Here is a 21,815-nt window from a genome sequence, read left to right as displayed (position 1 = left end):
ATATGTAGAAAAAAAACATAGGTAATCCAATCCAGAACATAATCAAGGTCTATGGGCTTAAAGGGACATTCAGTGTTGTCTTTAATTATATGCAGTAAGCTTTCACTGAGAAGACGGAATTGAAACGAATTGAATGGGATAACAGTATTTAGAGAGATGGAGGGGAGGACTGCAACCATTCTAACAATGTAATTCCAGGGAGAAATGTAAAATATTCCATTCCCGTACCAGTGATCTATTGCTAAGTTACAAACCACCCCAAAATGTAGTGGCTTACAAAGACTATATTTAGTTATGAATATGCAATCTGAGTTTGGTTAAACTTGTTGGTTCAGTTGGTTGGTTCCTTTTCTGATCTGGTCTTGCTCATTCATGTAAATTTAATCAACTATTGGTTCCACTGCAGCTGGCCAAGATTACTTCAATCACATGTCTGTCACCTCAGATGAGAATATAGAACAGTTAAGGACTCACTGGGTAGCTGTCTCCAGGTGATCTCTCCCCCTGGGTAGCTATGACAGCAGCAGGAGGCAGACGAATTCCCAGGCAGAAATGAGCAAGTCCCCGCTGAAACCCAACCTTCAAACCAAAGACAGCCCAAAGTCTGAAAAGTGAGCTACCAGAGTCCACGACTAATGCGAGAACTTCCTCAATGCCTTTTACCCAATGAAATGGTGCTTTTTCCAGGCCTGCCCATGGACCAGTCAGCATGCACTCCCCCATTCGGAGCTCATTAGAAACCCCAGACTCAGCCACACGTTGTACTACCCACTTACAGGCCCACTCCCACACACAGGGCCACCCGCCCTCAAGTCCTCTCTCTGCTGAGAGCTTTCCTCCTTTCACTCAATAAAATTCTGCCCTGCCTTGCTGACTCTCCAGTGTCAATGTAAACTCATACTTCTTGGTTATAGGACAAGAACTCAGAGCCTGCCAAACAGCAGGAGCAAAAAAGGCTATAACACATTCCTGGCCAACTCTCTGAGCTACAGGCAGTGACATGCTTCCCATTTGCCAGACTATGGGAACGAAAAGCAACAACACTTCTCGGGGTCCAGACCTCAGAATTCCCCAAGTCAGAGCTGTAACACAGCAACCCTTCTCCCCAGCAATGGGCTGCCACCCTATGTGATGGGAAGCCGCAGCAGCAGGGCTGGGTCAGCCCAGGAGCTATGACTGGAGAAGGGTGGTGGGACCAAACAAGCTGTGACAGGCCCCCATTTGCCAAAGTGGGTGGATGGCAGGAACAAATGAGCTGTAACGCAAACAAGCTGCAACGTTTCCTGGTGGCTCAGTGCTCAGAACTCCCCGAGCAAAAGGCTGTAACGCATCTTAGGGCTCTGCAATTGCTGTTATCTCTGAGTTGCCAAGTGCTACTGCATCCCCCTTATCTAGACACTGGTGCCCAAGGTGGAAGGCATTCAAGGCAGCATGCCTGGACTAGTCATGGGCTGAGTGCAGAGCCAGCAGGGGCGGGATCCAGGCCAGCAGCACAAGCTGAATGTAGCCTGCCAGCCCAAGTGGGCAGAGCAAGCCCAGTGGGCACAAGCAAAACTTGGGCAAAGGCGCCATCAGCCACAAAGGTTTCCAGCTGGTGAAGAGCACCAAAATAATCCCATGTCAGCTAGGCTTTTTTCTGGTGGTTTACAGTGTTCAAGAGACAGCACTCAAGAAGACAAGCCCCAATGTACAAGTACTTGTATCAAGATTTGCTTATGTTCCAAGGGCTAAAGTAAGCTAAATGGCCAAGCCCAGGTCAGTGTGGCACATGGCAACAAAAGGGCATGAATCCTGAGAGGTGTGGTTCATTGGGATACCCAACGTAAGCAAAATTATTGAGCCTTCCTAAGCTTTAGAGTTCTCAACTACAAAACGTAGCTGCTGTGATGATTGTGTGAGATAAAAATAAGATGTAGAAGGTAAAATAGGTAGAACAAATATGGCAAGGAGTAGAGTTCAGTAAATGTTAGTTCCTTTCCCTCCATTTCCTCAATCCCCAAAAAGCTCTATCCAAAAAAACAACCTTAACGATGAAATTACATTTATTAATTTATTAAATATTACATTTATTAAATTACATTTAATAATTACTTCATTCACATATTTGCAACAGCATTCTATGGACATTTTGGCTGAACAGAGCAGCATTTCTTGGTGATTAATATGGTTTGGCTTGTGTCCCCACCCAAATCTCACCTTCAATTGTAATAATCCCCACGTGTCAGGGGCAGGGCCAGGTGGTGATAATTGAATCATGAGGGCAGTTTCCCCCATACTGTTCCCATGGTAGTGAATAAGTCTCATGAGATCTGATGGTTTTATAAATGGGAGTTCCCCGCACAAGCTCTCCTGCCTGCCACCATGTAAGATGTGACTTTGCCCCTCATTTGCCTTCAGCCATGATGGTGAGGCCACCTCAGCCATGTGGAACTGTGAGTCCACTAAACCTCTTTCCTTTATAAATTACCCACTTTCAAGTATGTCATTATTAGCAGCATGAGAACGGACTAATACAGTGAGAGAAGTTAACCAGGTCAGTTCACATGGGGTCTTGCATCCTTCTAACTAGTGAATGTGATAGTAGACCAGCCCACATGAATCCCCTTGCCTCCATTATTGGCATAAGGCCTGGAAATCCTTCTAGGCAATTGGGCAGGGGTCATTAAAAATGAATCTTCTCCCATGCTGGTCCTTCCAGAATCACAGGCTGGACTAAATAGCGAAGATTTATCCCTGCCTCAAAACAACTTTAAAGGACAGAAGAGGGGCTGTCTTGCAAATGTGCAGATAACAATACAAGAACACAAGGATTACAAAATATCAAGGAATCATAACGCCTCCAAAAGAAACTAATAAAGTATCAATGATAGACCCCAAAGAAAAGAAGATCTATGAAATTAACTGACAAAGAATTCAAAATAATCCGCTAAAAGATCAACACAAGAGTATACAAATATAACATTTAATGACATTTGGCAAAACAATACACAAAGTAAGAAGCTCAACAATAAAATAAAAACATTAAAAAGAATCAAGTAGAAATTCTAGAGATGAAGAATACAATCACTGGACTGAAAAATTCAGTAAAAATTATTAACAACAGACTCGATCTTTCTTCTGATGAAATCAATGGTCCAACAAATAGAAAATTTGAAATTATCCAGTCAGAGGAACAAGAAGACAAAAGACTCAAAAAGAATGAAGAAAACCTACAGGAACTATGGGACACCATCAAAAGATTAAACCTGGCTCGGTACAGTGGCTCATACCTATAATTCCAACACTTTGGGAGGCCAAGGCAGGTGGATCATGAGGTCAGGAGATCGAGACCATCCTGGCTAACATGGTGAAACCCTGTCTCTACTAAAAATACAAAAAAATTACTGGGGCATGGTGGTGGGCGCCTGTAGTCCCAGCTACTTGGGAGGCTGAGGCAGGAGAACGGTGTGAACCCGGGAGGCGGAGCTTGCAGTGAGCCAAGATTGCACCACTGCACTTGGGTCTGGGTGACAGAGCGAGACTGTCTAAAAAAACAAACAAACAAACAAACAAACAAAAAAACCTTTGCATAATAGGATAAAGGACAAGAACACGTATTTAAAGATACATTGGATAAAGACTTCCCTAATCGGGGATAGATGCCAATATCCAGGTATAGGAAACACAGAGATGTTCAATAAATTCAACTCAAAAAAGAGTTCACCAAGACACATAATAATCAAACCACCAAAAATCAAAGACAAAAATTCTGAGAGCAGCAAAAGATAAGAAACACATCACATAAAAAGGAGTGCCAATACAACTAACAGTGGATTTCTCAGCAGAAACCCTACAGGCTAGGAGACATATAATCAAAGTGCTAAAGATGATATATTCAAAGTGCTAAAGAAAAAAAAAACTGCCAACCAAGAAGACTTTATCCACAAAACTGTAATTCAGAATTGAGGCATAAAAACGTTCCCAGAAAAAAAGCTAAGGGAGTTCATTACCATGAGACCTGCTTTGCAAGGATGTCTAAAGAGAGTTCTTTAAGCTGAAACAAAAGGCTGGTAATTAATGACATGAAACAAATGAAAGCACTAAGCTAAATGGTATAAGTAAAACAGATCCATATTTAGAATATTCTGGGAATGCAATGGTGACCAAGCAATTTCATTCCTGGTGCAAGAGTTAAAAGAAAACTATTAATAACTATAGCTAAAATAAATTGTCAAAAGAAACACATTATAAAATGACTTAAATTCTGACATCAAAAGCATAAAATATGGGGAAGGGGCCATAAGAGTACTTTGCTATGTGCAAATTTAAGTTGTTATCAGCTTGAAATAGGCTATTACAAATACGAGATGCTCTATGTAGGCCTCATGGTAACCACAAATCAGAAATCTTTAGTAGAAGGACAATTTAGTAGAAAGATATTAAGATAAGCTTCAATACATCAAGAAGATACAATAATTACAAATTTTTTTTGCATATAACAGGTCATCAAAACATATGAAGCAAAAATTGGCAGAATAGAAGGGAGAAATAGTTAGTTCTACAATATTAGTTGAAGAATACCCCCACATTGAATAATGAATAGAATGACCAAACAGAAGATAAGTAAGGAAACAGAGAATTTGAACAACACAATAAACCATCTAGATCTAACAGGCTTATACAGAATATACTATGCAACAGGAAAAAAAGTACACACTCTTCTCAGGGACACACAGGACGTTCTCCAGAAAAGATCATACTCTGGGTCACAAAACAAGTCTTAATAAATTTTAAAAGACTGAAATCATGCCAAGTATCTTCTAATACAGTGAGAGAAGTTAACCAGGTCAGTTCACATGGGGCCTTGCATCCTTCTAACTAGTGAATGTGATAGTAGACCCGCCCACATGAATCCCCAAGTATCTTCTCTTACCACTGTGGAATGAAACCAGAAATCAATGACAAAATGAAAATTGGAAAATTCATTAATGGATAGAAATTAAATAACACACTCTTGAAAAACTAATGGGTCAAAGAAAAAAATAACAAGGAAAATTATAAAATATCTTCAGACAAATGAATCAAAAGTACAAGACACCGGCCGGGCGCGGTGGCTCAAGCATGTAATCCCAGCACTTTGGGAGGCTGAGACGGGCGGATCACGAAGTCAGGAGTTCGAGACCATCCTGGCTAACACGGTGAAACCCCGTCTCTACTAAAAAATACAAAAAACTAGCCGGGCGAGGTGGTGGGCGCCTGTAGTCCCGGCTACTCGGGAGGCTGAGGCAGGAGAATGGCGTAAAAACCCGGGAGGCGGAGCTTGCAGTGAGCTGAGATCCCGCCACTGCACTCCATCCTGGGCGACACAGCGAGACTCCGTCTCAAAAAAAAAAAAAAAAAAAAAAAAAAAAAAGTACAAGACACCAAAACTTACGAGATACGGCAAAAAGTTGTACTAAGAGAGAAGTTTACAGAGATAAATGCTTACATATAAAAAAAATAAGAAGAAGAAGAAGAAGGATCTCAAGTCAGCAACCTAACTTTACAACATAAGGAACTAAAAAAAAGAGCAAATTAAATCCAAAACTAGCAGGCAGAAAAAATAAAGATTAGAACAGATATAGAGGAAATGAGAAAAGAAATATAATAGAGAAAAACAACGAAATCACAAGTTAGTTCTTCAAAAAGATCAACATAGGTGGACGGACTAAGAAAAAAGAAAGAAACAAGACTCAAATTACTAACGTCAGAAATGAAAGTGGGGACATAACTACTGATTCTATGGATATAAAAAGGATTATAAGAAAGTACTATATACTACATGCCAACAAATTGGATACCTTAGATGAAATAGAAAATTCCTAGAAACACAAAACCTACCAATACTAAGTTATGAAGAAACAGAAAATCTGAATAGGTCTATAACTAATGAGGAGGTTGAATCAGTAATCAAGAATCTCCCAATTAAAAAAAAAAAAAAAGTCCAGGATCTGATCGCTTCACTGCTAAATTCTACCATTTAAAAACTAACCCCACTACTTCTCAAACATTTCCAAATAAAATTTTAAAATCTGATTCATCCTATGAGGCCAGCATTACCCCCAATACCAAAGCCATACAAAGACACTACAAGAAAATAAAATTACAGACCAGTATCTCTCATGAACACTTATACAAGAATCCTCCCAAAAAATGATAACAAACTGAATTTATTAGATTAAAAAGGTTATACACCATCCTCAAGTGATATTTATTCCTGGAATACAAGGAGGAATTTTAAAAAATCAATCAGTGTAATACATAACATTAACAGAATGATGGCAAAAAACACAAACATTGACAAGACTGCTAACCATTGACAGAGAAAAAATAAAATAATTCTTTTTCTTGATATCCTGAAACTTCCATGTAAATAGTTTAAAAATACTCAAGTCAAGACTGGCCTAGAAAGGAAGGTATTCCTAATTTACGTGAGGTTCTAAAACAATCAGCTGAAGTGAAAAACCCATGGATCAAGGTCTGACTTCCCCTAGACCTTGGTGTGGATGTCAGAAAGAGAATAGCTCTGGGGCTCTTACCTGTGCCTGTCGTTTGGAGACGTCACTGAAGCACACTGCGCTGGGCAGAGAAATCCGTAAGAAAAGAGATGGTCCTTTACTTCTGCACAAAGGCTAACACGGTCCCTGACGTTTGTGTGCTGATTCCATAAATGTTGAACGAGTCACCAGAAACCGCATCTCCCCCAAAGCCTCTGGGGGTCTTAGTCACCAAGGAAAGTGGCTCTTTTTCTTTTTCTTCTTTTCTTTTCTTTTTTTTTTTTTTTTTTTTTTTTTTGAGAAGGAATCTCAGCTCACTGCGACTTCCGCCTTCCGGGTTCAAGCGAGTCCCCTGCCTCAGCCTCCGGAGTAGCTGGGATTAGGGGTGCGCGCCACCACGCCCGGCTAATTTTGGTATTTGTTTAGTAGAGACGGGGTTTCAACATGTTGGCCAGGCTGGTCTCCAACTCCTGACCTCAGGCGATACACCCGCCTGGGCCTCCCAAAATGCTGGGATTACAGGCGTGAGACACCGCGCCTGGCCGGAAAGGGGCTATTTTAAGAAGACCGAGAACACGTTTCCCTGAGTCGCATTATTCTGCATGAGGAGGCTCACAGAGGAGAACCCCACCCTTACTCCAAAGGCCTTTGAAAGCAGCTCTGGAAAGGGCAGGGTTTGCTTCACCCTCTGCCCAACGTCTCCCCAGGCTGCCCGTGCCACCTTCCGGTCTCACCTCCTCGGAGTTCGGGTCAAACGCGGAGCTCCAGTTTCTCAGCCCCTCCTGGAGCTCAGTGATGTCCACCACGCCGTCCCCATTGCGGACCAGGTCTTCGAAAAGGATCCCGTAGCGTAAGGAGTCATCGTCATCCTGGCAAGCCACCGCCTCCAGCACGAAGCCCTGCATCCAGAGCAGCATGGCTGGGTCCAGAGGCTGCGGGGACCACTAGGCCACCCCGCCCGCACCGCGGCACTCGCCGCCGCCTCCTCGACGCCTGGCTGCGCAAACCAGGGGGTCCCGGCAGTCAACCAGCTTCTGCAACTGTCTGGTGGAGCCGCTGCAGTTCGGAGTCCATGCGGGCCAAGCCACTCGCGCCTGCGGGCTCCCGGGCGCCACGGAGAGGCGGCGCCACCTTGTGGGACCTCTGGCCGAGGCGCCACGCGACACCTGAGGCGCCAGGTGTGAGGTGAGGTGCCAGACGTGAGTTGAGTAGCCAGACGTGGTCGCGTTGGGTACCCAGGACCCCTGGACAGGTGGTCGAAAGGAGAGCCGAGGGCCGTTTGGGGAAAGGGAGCGCGTTCCCCAGCAGGCTCCAAAGGGCACTCGCGGGTGTGAGATTCTCGCGATGCAGACTCAGTGCCTGCCGGAAGTCACTGCCCCGGGAGATATGGCAAGGAGTGAGATGCTCAGACGCGCTCTTATGCCATCGTCCAGTACTCTGGTGCCACCCTTCCTCCCAGGAGGACCTGCACCTAGAGGTCAGGACCCCGGCGACCCCGCAAAAGAGGTCTAAAGAGGAAAGGCCTCCTGAGGAGCCTCTGCCCTGTTCCTGTCTCTCTCTTCCCTCCTTGCCGGCTTAGCCCATGTTGGCAAACCTATTTTGGCCATAGTGGGATTAGACTTTTCATGTTTTTATGTAACCTTTTTCCAGTTAGTTGGGTTGTGTGCAGAAATACGTCTATCTCTATTAATAAACGAAAGATAAAAATAAATAATAAATAGAAGTAAGATACATACGATTAAAATGAGAACATTTCTCCAAATCCAGAAATACGAAACACACATCATAACAGTTCCAATTTGTATGCCACATTTCTATTCATAAATTTTGTTCTAAAATAGAGAGAAAAAGTAAATAGCAAAATACTTTCAAGTAGATCTGAAGCATTCAAAGTATTTTTGGTATGCATTTATTTTAAATCAATCTCTGAGTTTTATTATCTATAGGGCTATTAAGGGATCCAGTTCCCATTTATTTTTTCTCTATATTTTAGAATAGAAGTTCAAATAAATAAATTTAATTTCTAACTGCTTGTTAATTATGAGGCATGATAACACATACTAATTTATCAAGATGTGCTTTATATTAGTCACATTTATGTAAACTGTATGAGTTCATTATATATGTTTCAAATCTTTCTATTAATCCTTTTAAGAAAAAAACGGATAATCTGTCTAAAAATTGACTTTGGTTACTCAAATTTATGTTAATTGTGCGTTTATATTCATTTCAATTTTTAGAAAATGTAACAACTTAATTCCATCATTAATCGTTTATTAAGTACCCTATCCCAACCTGAGAAAGTTAAATTTCTCTAATGTCACAGCAAATTCAAACATGGCATTTAACAAGAGGGAAAAAGATTATATCAAATATTCTTCTGATATAATTTTTGATATATCTGATATAATTTACAGTGAGAGCAGATTTTAACTACATTTTGGTATTTATAAATTATATACTTATAGTTAAATTTATGAAATCACAATTTTAGAATGCATCTAATCTTTATAATGTAGCTATACATAGACATCTTTAAAAATCTTTGGCCTAGTCTCTTCCAACATAAATTGAAAAGATAGAGGCAAAAAAAGGAGAGATGGAGAAGAATACTATTCATATAAGTTTAAGACTTAAAAGGGAAGTTCTAGTCAGCCTTTCTTCATTCTAGTAGATCGGAGCTTGAAAGTAAAGTATGAAGTACATAGAGAAAAAAAGAAAAACTCAGTCTTTTTAAACACAAATTTAAGTATAAGAGCTCACACAGAACCTGGGAGGCGGCGCTTGCAGTGAGCCCAGATGGCGCCACTGCACTCCAGCCTGGGAAACAGAGCGAGACTCCGTCTCAAAAAAAAAAAGCTCACACATTTTTCTGAATTACTTTGGTTACATTGCTGACTTTCTTGTAATTGTTCCATTCACAACACTGGTAGGAGACTGAGGTATTCTGATGCCATGAAATTGTATTTATGATTTTCTGTTTTGTTTTATTTTAGAGAAGGAAAAGGACCCCCAACTCGACTGTTTTGCTGTGAATTATAGTTTTAAATGCATGAGTTTTCTATTAGTACTTTCAAACATTTTAAATATGCACATATGGCAAGGAGAGGTGAAAAAATAAAAATAAATTTAAAATGCACATAAAGCACTAAAATATTAGCTTTTAAAATACAAGTAGAGAATTCAGAAAAGCTTCAAAATATTCTAACTCTTTAATATGAAATTATACTAGGGCAATTATATAATTAGGTTATATTCTGTATTATAAATTGCATTTTAATCCACTTAAATGCAAATTTCTATGACTGTTCATTAACATTTGGAAAAATATAAATAGATTTTGTGAATATTGCAGATTTTAATTCACCAAGAAATTAATAAACTTATTTCTGGTTTACTTAAAATTCAATATTTAAGTCTAATTTGTATGTTTACCTTTTGGGAAAATGGATATAGCATCTTTTCATACAGACCTTTTGCAAATTAAGGAAAAAGCCAAGACATTTTCATATTTCTAAACAAGTGTCCAGATAATGACTGTTCAAGATTTCATTTCTATTTTTTATTTTTGAGACCGATTTTCACTCTTGTTGCCCAGACTGGAGTGCAATGGCACAATCTTGGCTCACCGCAACCTCTGCCTCCTGGGTTCAAGTGATTCTCCTGCCTCAGCCTCCTGAGTAGCTGAGATTACAGGCGTGTGCCACCACCCGCTTAATTTTGTATTTTTAGTAGAGACAGAGTTTCTCCATGTTGGTCAGGCTGGTCTCGAACTCCTGACCTCAAGTAATCCACCTACCTCAGCCTTCCAAAGTGCTGAGATTACAGGTGTGAGCCACCACGCCCAGTTTCAAGATTTCATTTCTAAAATATTCCCAAGAGCAGTTTTGCTGATTCATAAACCACACAGTTTATAACACACTGACATAAGAAACGTTAAGAAACTTAGAGTCACGCCTCTGGAAAACCCTGTCACTCCACTCCTTTTATAAATTTGAGAAAATAAGCTGATCATATTTAGCTGTGGGACTCATATCATGGCTAGAGAATGCAAAGGAAGGGAAAAGGTCAATTAATTTGATATTTTAGCTTTCTTAAATATTAAGTTAAAACATGCTAAAACAGATAATAAAATAAAATTAATTAAATTGCTGCACAAGGATCCCCAAGGGAAAATCTCTAGTTAATTATAGTTTATAGTCAGAGGCTCTCATGGAACTATTTGATGATCATCACTATTTAATTTTCCTTCCTTTTAGGAACAAAGTCTGTCCACTAATAGTGAAATCTACTTATGATTATTGTGGAGTTACAACTTAAAAAATTCTCTAGACATACACAGGTACCTTCATTCAACCTCTCATGTCTTAAGAACGTCTCAAATTTAGAAACAACAAAAAATATATGTATGTTTCTCATTCTGTGTTTCACTTTTCAGGGAATGACTGCACCATTCATATAGCTTCTGCAACTGAAACCCTAGAAGGTATCCATGACATTTCCCTTTTAATCGCAGTTTATAACTAGATATTTGTATACATTTTTAATTAATTTCTATCTTCCCTACTAGACTGTCAATTCTATAACAGCAGGGTCTCTTTTTCTCACCCAAACACCATGTGCTTGGCTTGTTGCACAGTACCTGGCTACCTTAAATTCTCAAATTACAATAGCTAGTATTTTTTTCTCTAATCTTTATATTATCCTAGTATTTTTCACTCTAATCTTTATATTATGTTCCCAAAATTGATGTAGCTAAATAGAGTAAAATCAATAGACCATTGAAAAGTAAGTCTTTCACTGTTCGTTTTAGTCTAAACATTCTGTTTCCCCCCCCACCCACCCCTACAAGAAATTAAATAATTCCTCTAAAATGTAGAGAAGATCCCTTGAAAATTTAGAAAATATTTACTTGCCATGGAATTTCTTGGAAAATGTTCTGTTGCTATATGCATCTTTTTGTTTTTTTAATCAGAAACTAATAACATCCCCTCCAGTTTATATAGTTTCATAATGAAATTGGAAAGTTTCTTACTTTTTTCTAATGTTGAACTTACTTTGCCCATTGATTTTCTCCCAACTTATTACGAAAACTGTAAACTCTAGAAAGGATAGCACAATGAACATTTATATATTCACCACCTATAAAATGCAACATTTTGCCATAATTACATTTTGTCTCTCTCCATTCTACTTAAATATGTATGTAAATGTGTGTGTGTCTATCTGAGCCATTTGAAAGTAAGTTACAGATATGATGACACTTAACCATGAAGTACTTGGACATATCCTAAAAACAGGCTTATGTAACCACAATGCCATGATGATATTTGAGAAATTTAAAAATAATTCTCTATTACTTGAGATGCTAAGGCAGGAGGATCACTTGAGCTCAGGAGTTTGAAGCCAGCCTGGGCAACATAGCAAGGTCCTGTCTCTTTAAAAATAAATGAATAAATAAACAAACAAACAAATAAATAACCTCTATACCATCAATACTTATTCTATATTCAAATTTTCCCAATTGTCCCCAAAAATGCCATTTACAGATTTTTTCAAACTAATATCCAAATAAATTTAACAATTGCCCTTATAATGTTTATTCTCTTAATCAAGACTGGTACCAGTCCATCACAAATACTGTTTTTCCTACAACAATGACTTTTTGAAGAACCCAGCCCAACTGTCTTATAGAATATTACACAATCATGATTTGTTTGATTGTTTCTTAATGGTATTATTTAACTTGTTCCTCCATCGCCTGTATTTTCTACAGTTCTAAAGACATGGTCAGATTGTCGTAAAAAACAAATTTGAGCAAAAATACTTCATAGGAGAGGCTGTGCAATTTACTGTCTCCTCAGTTCAATAACATCTTTGTTTCCTTTCTCAAATAGTTACCATATGTCCAGTAACTTGGACCCTATTCACCTAAGCTGAAATTTGTTAAATATCTAAGGAAAAAAACAGGGTGAATGAAGTTCTTATGTCAGTGTACTTTTCTTCTCTTTGTTTTGCTTGCATTGTTTGCTGTCCTGTTGTTTGCCCTCCCATAACTTGAAGCAGTGACTTTCTTTCTTATTAAAAGCAATAAGGAGGGACATCTTATAATAATAAAAGGGTCAATCCTAAATTTGTGTGTACATAATAATACAGCTTCAAAATATATAAAGCTAAAGTGGCAAATGTAGAGGAGTGATAGGGAAATCTGCAATCATGGTTAGAGATATAAACATGGTTAGAGATTTACCTTTTTCAGTAGCCAGTAAGAAAAGCAGACAAAAAAAATAATAATAATCTAAAACATCTGAATAACACATTTAACTAATTGATCTTACAGAACACATATATAGAACACAAAATACAACTTCAAAATCCATTTATTTCAAAGAACAGAAATCATACAGAGCACATTCTGATGGCAGTGCAATTAAAACAGGAGTTCACCATCAGGAAGATAATTGGAAAAATCCCCAAATGTTTGTAAATTAAGCAAGATATTGCTACATAACTGATGGGTCAAAAAGAAATCACGATGGAAACTGGACATTTTGAAATGAACAATAATGAAAACATTACATACCAAAATTTATTGAGTTTAGGGAAAGCAGTACTTAGAGAGAAATTAAAACTTTAAATTAATATACTAGAAAAGAAAAAAAAAGTCAATTATTCAAGCCAGGAATTAGCAACCTTTTTCTGTAACTGTCCAGAGAGTGAATATTTTAGGCTCCGCAGACCATGTGATCTCTCGCAGTTACTCAATTCTGCCCTTGTAGCCATAGATAATACATAAACAAATAGAAGTGGCTGTGTTAAATTAAATTCAATTTACAGAAATAGGTGGCAGGTCAGATTGGGCCCTCAGGCCAAGTTTGCCAACCCATGACCTAAACTTCAAACCCAGGAGACTAAACAGGAAAATAAACAGAAAGAAAGGAGCATGAAAATAGTAAAGATAGGAGTAGAAACTAATGAAACAGGCCAGGTACGGTGGCTCACACCTGTAGTCCCAGCAATTTGGGAGGCTGGGCAGGCAGATCACTTGAGGTCAGGAGTTCGAGACCAGCCTGGTCAACAGGGTAAAAAATTAGCCAGGCATGGTAGTGCATGCCTGTAGTCCCAGCTACTTGGGAGGCTGAGGCACATGAATCCCCTGTATCATTTCTGATTGTGTTTATTGGAATTTTCTCTCTTCTCTTCTTTATTAGTCTTGCTAGTGGTCTATTTTATTGACTTTTTTTTTTTTTTTTTTTTTTCCAAAATCCAACTCCTGGATTTGTTGATTTTTTTGAAGGGTTTTTCATGTCTATCTCCTTCAGTTTCACATTGAGCTTGGCTATTTCTTGTCTTCTGCTAGCTCTGGGATATGTTTCCTCTTGGTTCTCTAGTTCTGTTAGTTGTAATGTTAGAGTGTTGATTTGAGATCTTTCTAGCTTTTTAATGGGGCATTTAGTGCTATAAATTTCTCTCTTAACACTGCTTTTTCTACACCCCAGAGATTCTGGTACATTGTCTCTTTGTTCCTATTGGTTTCAAAGAACTTCCTGATTTCTGATTTAATTTCATTATACACGCAGGAGTCATTCAGGAGCAGGTTGTTCAATTTCCATGTAGTCGTGTGGTTTTGAGTGGGCTTCTTAATCTTGAGTTCTCATTTGATTGCACTGTGGTCTGAGAGACTGTTATTATTTCAGTTCTTTTTGCATTTGATGAGGAGTGTTTTACTTCCAATTATGTGATCAATTTTAGATTAAGTGCCATGTGACACCAAAAAAAATGTACATTCTGTTGTTTTGGGGTGGAGAGTTCTGTAGATGTCTATCAGGTCCACTTGGTCTAGAGCTGAGTTCAAGTCTTGAATATGTTTGTAAATTTTCTGTCTTGACAATCTGTCTAATATTGACAGTGGGGTATTAAAGTTTCCCACTATTATTGTGTGGGGGTGTAAGTCTCTTTGTAGGTGTTTAAGAACTTGTTTTATGAATCTGGGTGATCCTGTATTGGGTGCATGTATATTTCGGGTAGTTGGCTCTTCCTGTTGAATAGATCCCTTTACCATTATGTAATGCCCTTCTTTGTCTTTTTTGACCTTTGTTGGTTTAAAGTTTATTTTGTCAGAGACTACTATTGCAACCCCTGTCCTTTTTTTTTCTGCTTTCCATTTCCTTCGTAAATTTTCCTCCATCCCTCAACTTTGAGTCTATGTGCATCTTTGCACATGAGATATGTCTCTTGAATACAGCATACCGAATGGGTCTTGGTTTATATTCAGCTTGCCATTCTGTGTCTTTTAATTAGGGCGTTTAGCTCATTTACATTTAAGGTTAATGTTGTTATGTGTGAATTTGAACCTGTCATCATGATACTGGCTGGTTAATTTTGCAGACTTGTCAATGTAGTTGTTTCATCATGTCACTGGTCTGTGTACTTCAGTGTGTTTTTGCAGGTGATTTTCCTATCCATGTTTAGTGCTTCCTTCAGGAGCTCTTGCAAGGCAGACCTGGTGGTGACGAAATCCCTTAGCATTTTCTTGTCTCAAAAAGATTTTATTTCTCCTTTGCTTATGAAGATTAGTTTGGTCTGATATGAAATTATGGGTGGCATTTCTTTTCTTTAAGAATGTTGAATATTGGCCCCCAGTCTTGTCTGGCTTGTAAAGTTTCTGCTGAGAGGTCCGCTGTTACTCTGATGGGCTTCCCTTTGTACGTGACCTGGCCTTTCTCTCTGGCTGCCCTTAACACTTTTTCCTTCATTTCAACCTTGGAGAACCTGATTATTATGTGCCTTGGGGTAGATCTTTTTGTGGAGTATCTTATTGGGGTCCTCTTGATTTCCCGAGTTTGAATATTGGCTTGTCTTTCTAGGTTGGGGAAGTTCTCCTGGATGATATCCTGAAGTGTGTTTTCCAACTTGGTTCCATTGTCCCCAACTCTTTCAGGTACTCCAGTCATAGGTTTAGTCTTTTTACATAGTCCCATAGTTCTCATAGGTTTTGCTTGTTCCTTTTCATTCTTTATTCTCTAATTTTGTCTGCCTGCCTTATTTCAGCAAGATAGTCTTGAAGGTCTGATACCTTCTCTTCCACTTGGTTGCTTTGGCTACTGATACTTGTGTTTGCATCATGAAGTTCTTGTGCTGTGTTTTTCAGCTTCATCAGGTCGTTTATATTCCTTTCTACACTGGTTATTTTAGTTAATACCTCCTGTAATCTTTTATCATGGTTGTTAACTTCTTGTATTAGGTTAGAACATAATCCTTTGGCTCAGTGAAATTAATTATTACCCACTTTCAGAAACCTACTTCTCTCAGTTAATCAGTCTCAGCTTCAGCCCTGTTCTGTGCCCTTACTGGAGAAGGGTTGAGATCATTTGGAACAAAAGAGGCATTCTGGCTTTTGAAATTTTCAGTATTTTTGCATTGGTTTTTCCTCATCTTCATGGATTTGTCTGCCTGAGATCTTTGAGGCTGTTGACCTTTGGATGTGGTTTTTGTGGGGTCTTTTGTGTTGATGTTGTGGTTGTTGTTGTTACTTTCTGTTTGTTTATCTTCTAACAGTCAGGCCTCTCTTCTGCAGGTCTGCTGCAGTTTGCTGGGTGTCTACTCCAGACCCTGTTCACCTGGGTATCACCAGTGGAGGCTGCAGAACAGCAAAGATTGCTGTTTGCTCCTTCCTCCAGAAGCTTCTTCCCAGAGTGGCATCGACCTGATTGATGTCAGCCAGAACTCTCCTGCATGAGGTGTCTGGAGACCCCTGATGAAGGTCTAACCCAGTCAAGAAGCACGGGATTGGATCCAGGACCTGCTTAGGGAGGCAGACTGACTGTGTCTTAGCAGAGCTGGTGTGCTGTACTGGAGGAGTAGCCCTCATTGGGATCAGGTGGTCTCTTCAGAACCAGTAGGCAGGAAAGATTAAGTCTGCTGAACCTGAGACCATGGCTGCCCCTCCCACCAGGTGCTCTGTCCCAGGGAGATAAGAGTTCTGTCTGTAAACCCCTGACTGTAGCTACTGGAATTCCTGCAGGCATCCCCTGCCTGGTGAGGAGGGATGGCTTCGGGTCCCACATAGGAAGCAGTCTGGCCATGATCTGCAACAGCCACTTTGCTGCGTTGTGGGGGAATTCCACCCAATCCAAACCTCCTAGTCTCCTTAGCACTGTCAGGGGAAAACCTCCAAATAAAGCCTCAGTAATGATGGTCGCGCCTCCCCTGGGAACTGAGTTGTCACAGGCGGACTCCAGACTGCTGTGACGTCAGCGAGGATTTCAAGCCGGTGGATCTTAGCTTGTGGGGCTCCATGGGGTGGGACCCTCTAAGCCAGACCACTTGAATCCCTGGCTACAGCCCCCTTTCCACTGAAGTGGACATTTCTCCTGTCTCACTGGAGTTCTGGGTGCTGCGGGAGTATGTAAAAACTCCTGGGCTGAGCGCCGTGACACACGCCTGTAATCAAAGCACTTTGGGAGGCCGAGGCAGGTGGATCTCGAGGTCAGGAGATGCAGACCATCCTGGCCAACAAGGTGAAACCCTGTCTCCACTAAAAATACAAAAATTAGCCAGGCGTGGTGGCGGGCACCTGTAGTCCCAGCTATTCGGAAATCTGAGGCAGGAGAATGCTGTGAACCCGGGAGGCAGACTTGCAGTAAGCCAAGATTGCACCACTGCACTCCACCCTGAGCAACAGAGCGAGACTCCGACAAAGAAAAGAAAAAAGAAAAAAAAAAAAAACTTCTGCAGCTCAGCACCTGCCCAAACAGCCACCAACAAAAGCACCTGTCATTGGTCTGCCCAGTTTTGTCTTTGAGACCCAGTTTTGTGTTTGAGGCCCTGGTGATGTAGGCTCCCGAGGGCATCTCCTGATCTGTGGATTGCAAAAATCTGTGGGAAAAGCTTAGTACCCTTGGTGGGTAGCACTGTCCCTCAGCACTTCCCTTGGCTGGAGAGGGAGGTCCCCCTGCCCTGTGCAGTTCCTGGGTGAAGCAATACCCTGCTTCTTCTCGCTCTCTGTGGGTCATGCCAACCATCTAGTCAGTCCCAGTGAGATGATCTGGGTATCTCAGTTGGAAATGCAGAAATCACCCACCTTCCTCCTTCCTCTCACCAGCAGCTGCAGACCAGAGCTGCTTCTAGTCGGCCATCTTGGCCCTTCCCCACAGAGGTAAGTTTAATAAGTCTTCTAAATTTGTCCTTGCCATAATGATCAGTGATGATCTATCTTTTTTTTTTAATTATACTTTAAGTTCTAGGGTACATGTACACAACGCGCAGGTTTGTTACATATATATACATGTGCCATGATGGTGTGCTGCACCCATTAACTCATCATTTACATTAGGTATATCTCCTAATGCTATCTCTCCCCCCTACCCCCTCCCCACAGTAGGACCCAGTGTGTGATGCTCCCCTTCCTATGTCCAAGTGATCTCATTGTTCAGTTCCCACCTATGAGTGAGAACATGCGGTATTTGGTTTTCTGTTCTTGAGATAGTTTGCTGAGAATGATGGTTTCCAGCTGCATCCAGGTCCCTACAAAGGATATGAACTCATCCTTTTTTATGGCTGCATAGTATTCCATGGTGTATATGTGCCACATTTTCTTAATCCAGTCTGTCACTGATGGACATTTGGGTTGATTCCAAGTCTTTGCTATTGTGAATAGTACCACAATAAACATACGTGTGCATGTGTCTTTATAGCAACATGACTTATAATCCTTTGGGTATATCCCCAGTAATGGGATGGCTGGGTCAAATAGTATTTCTAGTTCTAGATCCTTGAGGAATCGCCACACAGTTTTCCACAATGGTTGAACTAGTTTACAGTCCCACCAACAGTGTAAAAGTGTTCCTATTTCTCCACATCCTCTCCAGCACCTGTTGTTTCCTGATTTTTTTAATGATTGCCATTCTAACTGATGTGAGATGGTATCTCACTGTGGTTTGGATTTGCATTTCTCTGATGGCGAGTGATGATGATGATCTGTCTTTTAATAACTTAAATGCTTTACAGACTTCAAGACTTTCACCCATATCAAAAATAAAAGTATATATCTGCCGTATTACCAGGATTTTAGAATATTGTACTTTATCCTCTAATTATAGGTCAAATAACTAAGGTAGAAAGGAGTAAAGCAACTTTCATGTATGTAGTGAGGATGTTGGGGGATCTGGCAATAAAATTCTGCCTTGGGATTCCCAAGAGGTTGGTGATTATCATTTTTGTACTCTTAGAAACAAAATAAAATGACATTCTGTTTTGTTGCTCTGCTTACCGTATTCAATTCTCTAAACTACAAAATCTCTGCTTATCGAGATAACTTGGATTGTCAATTTGTTGAGCTCAACAAATGCATTTCCTGAGCCCTTGTGAGTAAAGCTCTGTGCTGGTTACACTGGGTATCTGTGCCCAGCTCAGCCTGGGTTTGTGAGAAAATCAATAGCCAACACCCACAGGCTTATTCTGGTAAAAGGGAGATGATAATAAATGGTGGGTTTTTTCTTTTTCTTTTTTTTTTTTAGATAGTGTCTTGCCATGTTGCCCAGGCTGGTCTCGAACTCCTGGGCTCAGGCAGTCTTCTCTCCTTGGCCTCCCACAGTGCTGGGATTACAGCGTGAGCCACCACACCTGGCCTTGTGATGGTGGTTCTGATAGGGCCGGGCTTTCAACCTCCCAAGCATTCTGATCAATCAGCCTCAGGAGAAACTTCTGCAGAGAGTGCCCAGCTGCCAACTGTCATAGGTGAGTGTCACAGAGTGGCATGGGTCTCCTCCCACTGTTTTATTTCACAGATTACACGTTGTTAGTAGGAACATCAGCAGAAGGAGCGTGAGGATGTTCCTTCTAATGATTAGAAAAGATATGATAATGCTGCTGGGTGGGCTGTTGATTTTTAAAAAGTGATCAAGGGCCTTCGCAGAAAGTGATTTTAGGAACTATAATGCATAGATGGGATCAATTGTAGTGTAAGAAGTGAAAAATCATTGCACTGAACAGCATCTAACAGCTTCTGGAGAAAACTTATTTCCCAACTGACCCTAATGATGGACTTAAATAGCAAAAAACAGAGAGAACCCCTAACTTCCATTATCTTGCAGAAACAGGAGAACCTTAATACACTTAAAACTGGAAAAATGTCTGTGCCTCTAGGGCCATGCAGTGAAACAGATTGCATGGTAGGTGACATAGGCAGGGGCAGAATGGAGTTTATGACAATGGCCATAAGATGATGAAAAAATTATTTGGGGCCTTTGAAGCAGCAGACGAACTGGCTCAGAGGAACATTGCACAATTATAGAAGAACAACTTTTGCAAAATTTTCCTCCACTCAGTGGGCACTACATATTTATTCTAGGATCTGCATTCATTCTTTCACAGACTGTCTACTTATTGCCTTGGGCCTACAATGACTTTTCTGAGAGAGGTGAGGGATTAGCACAATAGCACACACACACCTGAAAGAAATAGTGATTTTCTAATTTTCAGATTTTAGTCTCTGACCTAACCAAAGAATTGACCATTATAGATTTTAACTATTAATAATATCAATGATGCTCACACATATGAAGATTTAAGCACATCTTATGATAATAAAATATGCTTTCTAAAAAAAGAAATGTTAAAACGGTAGTCCAGGGATGTTAATAAAAGTGGCAAATAACATTACATCATCTTTAAAAAAAAAAAAAAAAAAAGATGAGGTCTCACTGTGTTGCCCAGGCTTGTCTTAAACTCCTGAACTCCAGTGATCCTCCCACCTCAGCCTCCCAAAGTACTGGAATCACAAGCTTGAGCCATCACCTTCGGCCCATATCATCTGAACATCCAACAGGAAACAGGTAAAAGAAGGAAGAAGGCTGACAACCCAGTGTACAGATTCATATGTAATATACAAACTGTTGATTGGTTATAAATCAGTGGAATTAAATCTATGTTTGTACTGGCTCTTGGGTTCTGTCATAGAGGCAGAACATTGAGAAATAAAAAACTAGAGTATAAGATAAATTCATTTAAGTAACTAGACTTTAGTAAACCACAGACAAACATTTAAGAAACCACCTTTAAAGCTGTTTGTGAGCCATGTTTTAGCCTATCAAGTTTGAACTGTAGGAGAGATACATAATGACAAATGAATGCTTTTGTTTTTTGTGACACAGTCAACTGACCCACTGGGAATGTGACCTTGTGAGTCACCCAGGTGAGCAAACTTCACATGATTGGATATAAACCTAGGTCAACAACTAAAGAGGTACTCAAATGTGCTACACATGTCAACTGTGACATAACAAACTGAAGGCCATTCATTCTCCCTTGAGGGAATGAAGCTGATACAGCAGGGGACTGCAGAATCAGGGTCCTGATGCTCACATACCGAAGTGAGTGGGCTCCTACTTCAGATGTGTGATACGATCTACTGTCTCCTAAGGCTGAGTATCCCACAAAGAAATCCCCTCAGCCAAACATTATTAGTTATTTTAAAGCTTTTGGTCTCATTTTATAATAGATCACATCAGAAATAAGAATAGTCAGGATCCGGTACAAACTCATGATAACTTGATAGATATATCATTGAAGACCATCACAAAGTCCCTGATACTACATAATGCTGGGATAAATTATTGAATACTAAATTTAAAAATGAGGGATAACATTGCAGATAAACAGACACGCACATGGGAAGCCTCATCAACTGCATGAGCACTCTTAAGGAAAACCTATTGATGAACATAACAGAACATTTCATATGCATTAGTCCACAAGGTACACATTCTGCCCAGCCTCAAAACTTAATATAGATTGGGACGTTCCTCTTCCTTGGGCTGATGATAAAGCTCCAAGTAAAATGAAAAAGATTCTTTTCACCTGGTAAATACGCAGGACCCCCCCCACCCCCCACAAAGATGTTGTCACTGCCAAATGTAACTTCAATCTGAAAAGCATTTGTTTCTAGCAGGATACAAGATCAATATACAAAAATCAATTCTATTTTATGTAATTCCAATGCACACTTGAAATGTAAAAAGCAATACCACTTACAATAGTGTTACATGTATAAAATACATAGAGATAAATCTGACTGAAAATTACACAATGTTTCACAGAGAACACAATGAATACCTAAAAACTAGAGATAAATTCTTTGTTCGTGGGTCAAGAGACTTAATATTGTTGAGATGTTAATTTTCCCCAATTTGATCTATAAATTCAATGCAATTCCGCTCAAAATCTCAGTGACCATCTTTGGTAGAAAGTGATCAGCTGACTCCAAAATTAATATGAACTAGCATAATCAAAATGCTAGTA

General features: G+C 40.0%; 1 long non-coding RNA gene across 2 annotated transcripts; it reads left to right on the top strand.

Annotated features, from left to right (window-relative positions):
- The first annotated feature begins 7,157 nt into the window (after positions 1–7,157).
- Positions 7,158–18,774, top strand: LOC135971954 (uncharacterized). 2 transcript variants are annotated; one of them, XR_010588398.2, is made up of 4 exons: positions 7,158–7,700; positions 10,775–10,857; positions 10,954–11,001; positions 16,093–18,774. It is a non-coding gene; the product is annotated as an uncharacterized lncRNA (long non-coding RNA). The 2 variants fall into 2 exon arrangements; XR_012417143.1 differs by lacking the exons at positions 10,775–10,857; positions 10,954–11,001 and having other exon boundaries at positions 7,240–7,700.
- Positions 18,775–21,815: the final 3,041 nt, after the last annotated feature.

This window comes from Macaca fascicularis, chromosome 1, assembly GCF_037993035.2.
Source record: "Macaca fascicularis isolate 582-1 chromosome 1, T2T-MFA8v1.1".
Lineage (NCBI taxonomy): Eukaryota > Metazoa > Chordata > Mammalia > Primates > Cercopithecidae > Macaca > Macaca fascicularis.
Note: the sequence above shows the minus strand (reverse complement) of the source record. Positions and strands in the feature narration are given on the sequence as shown.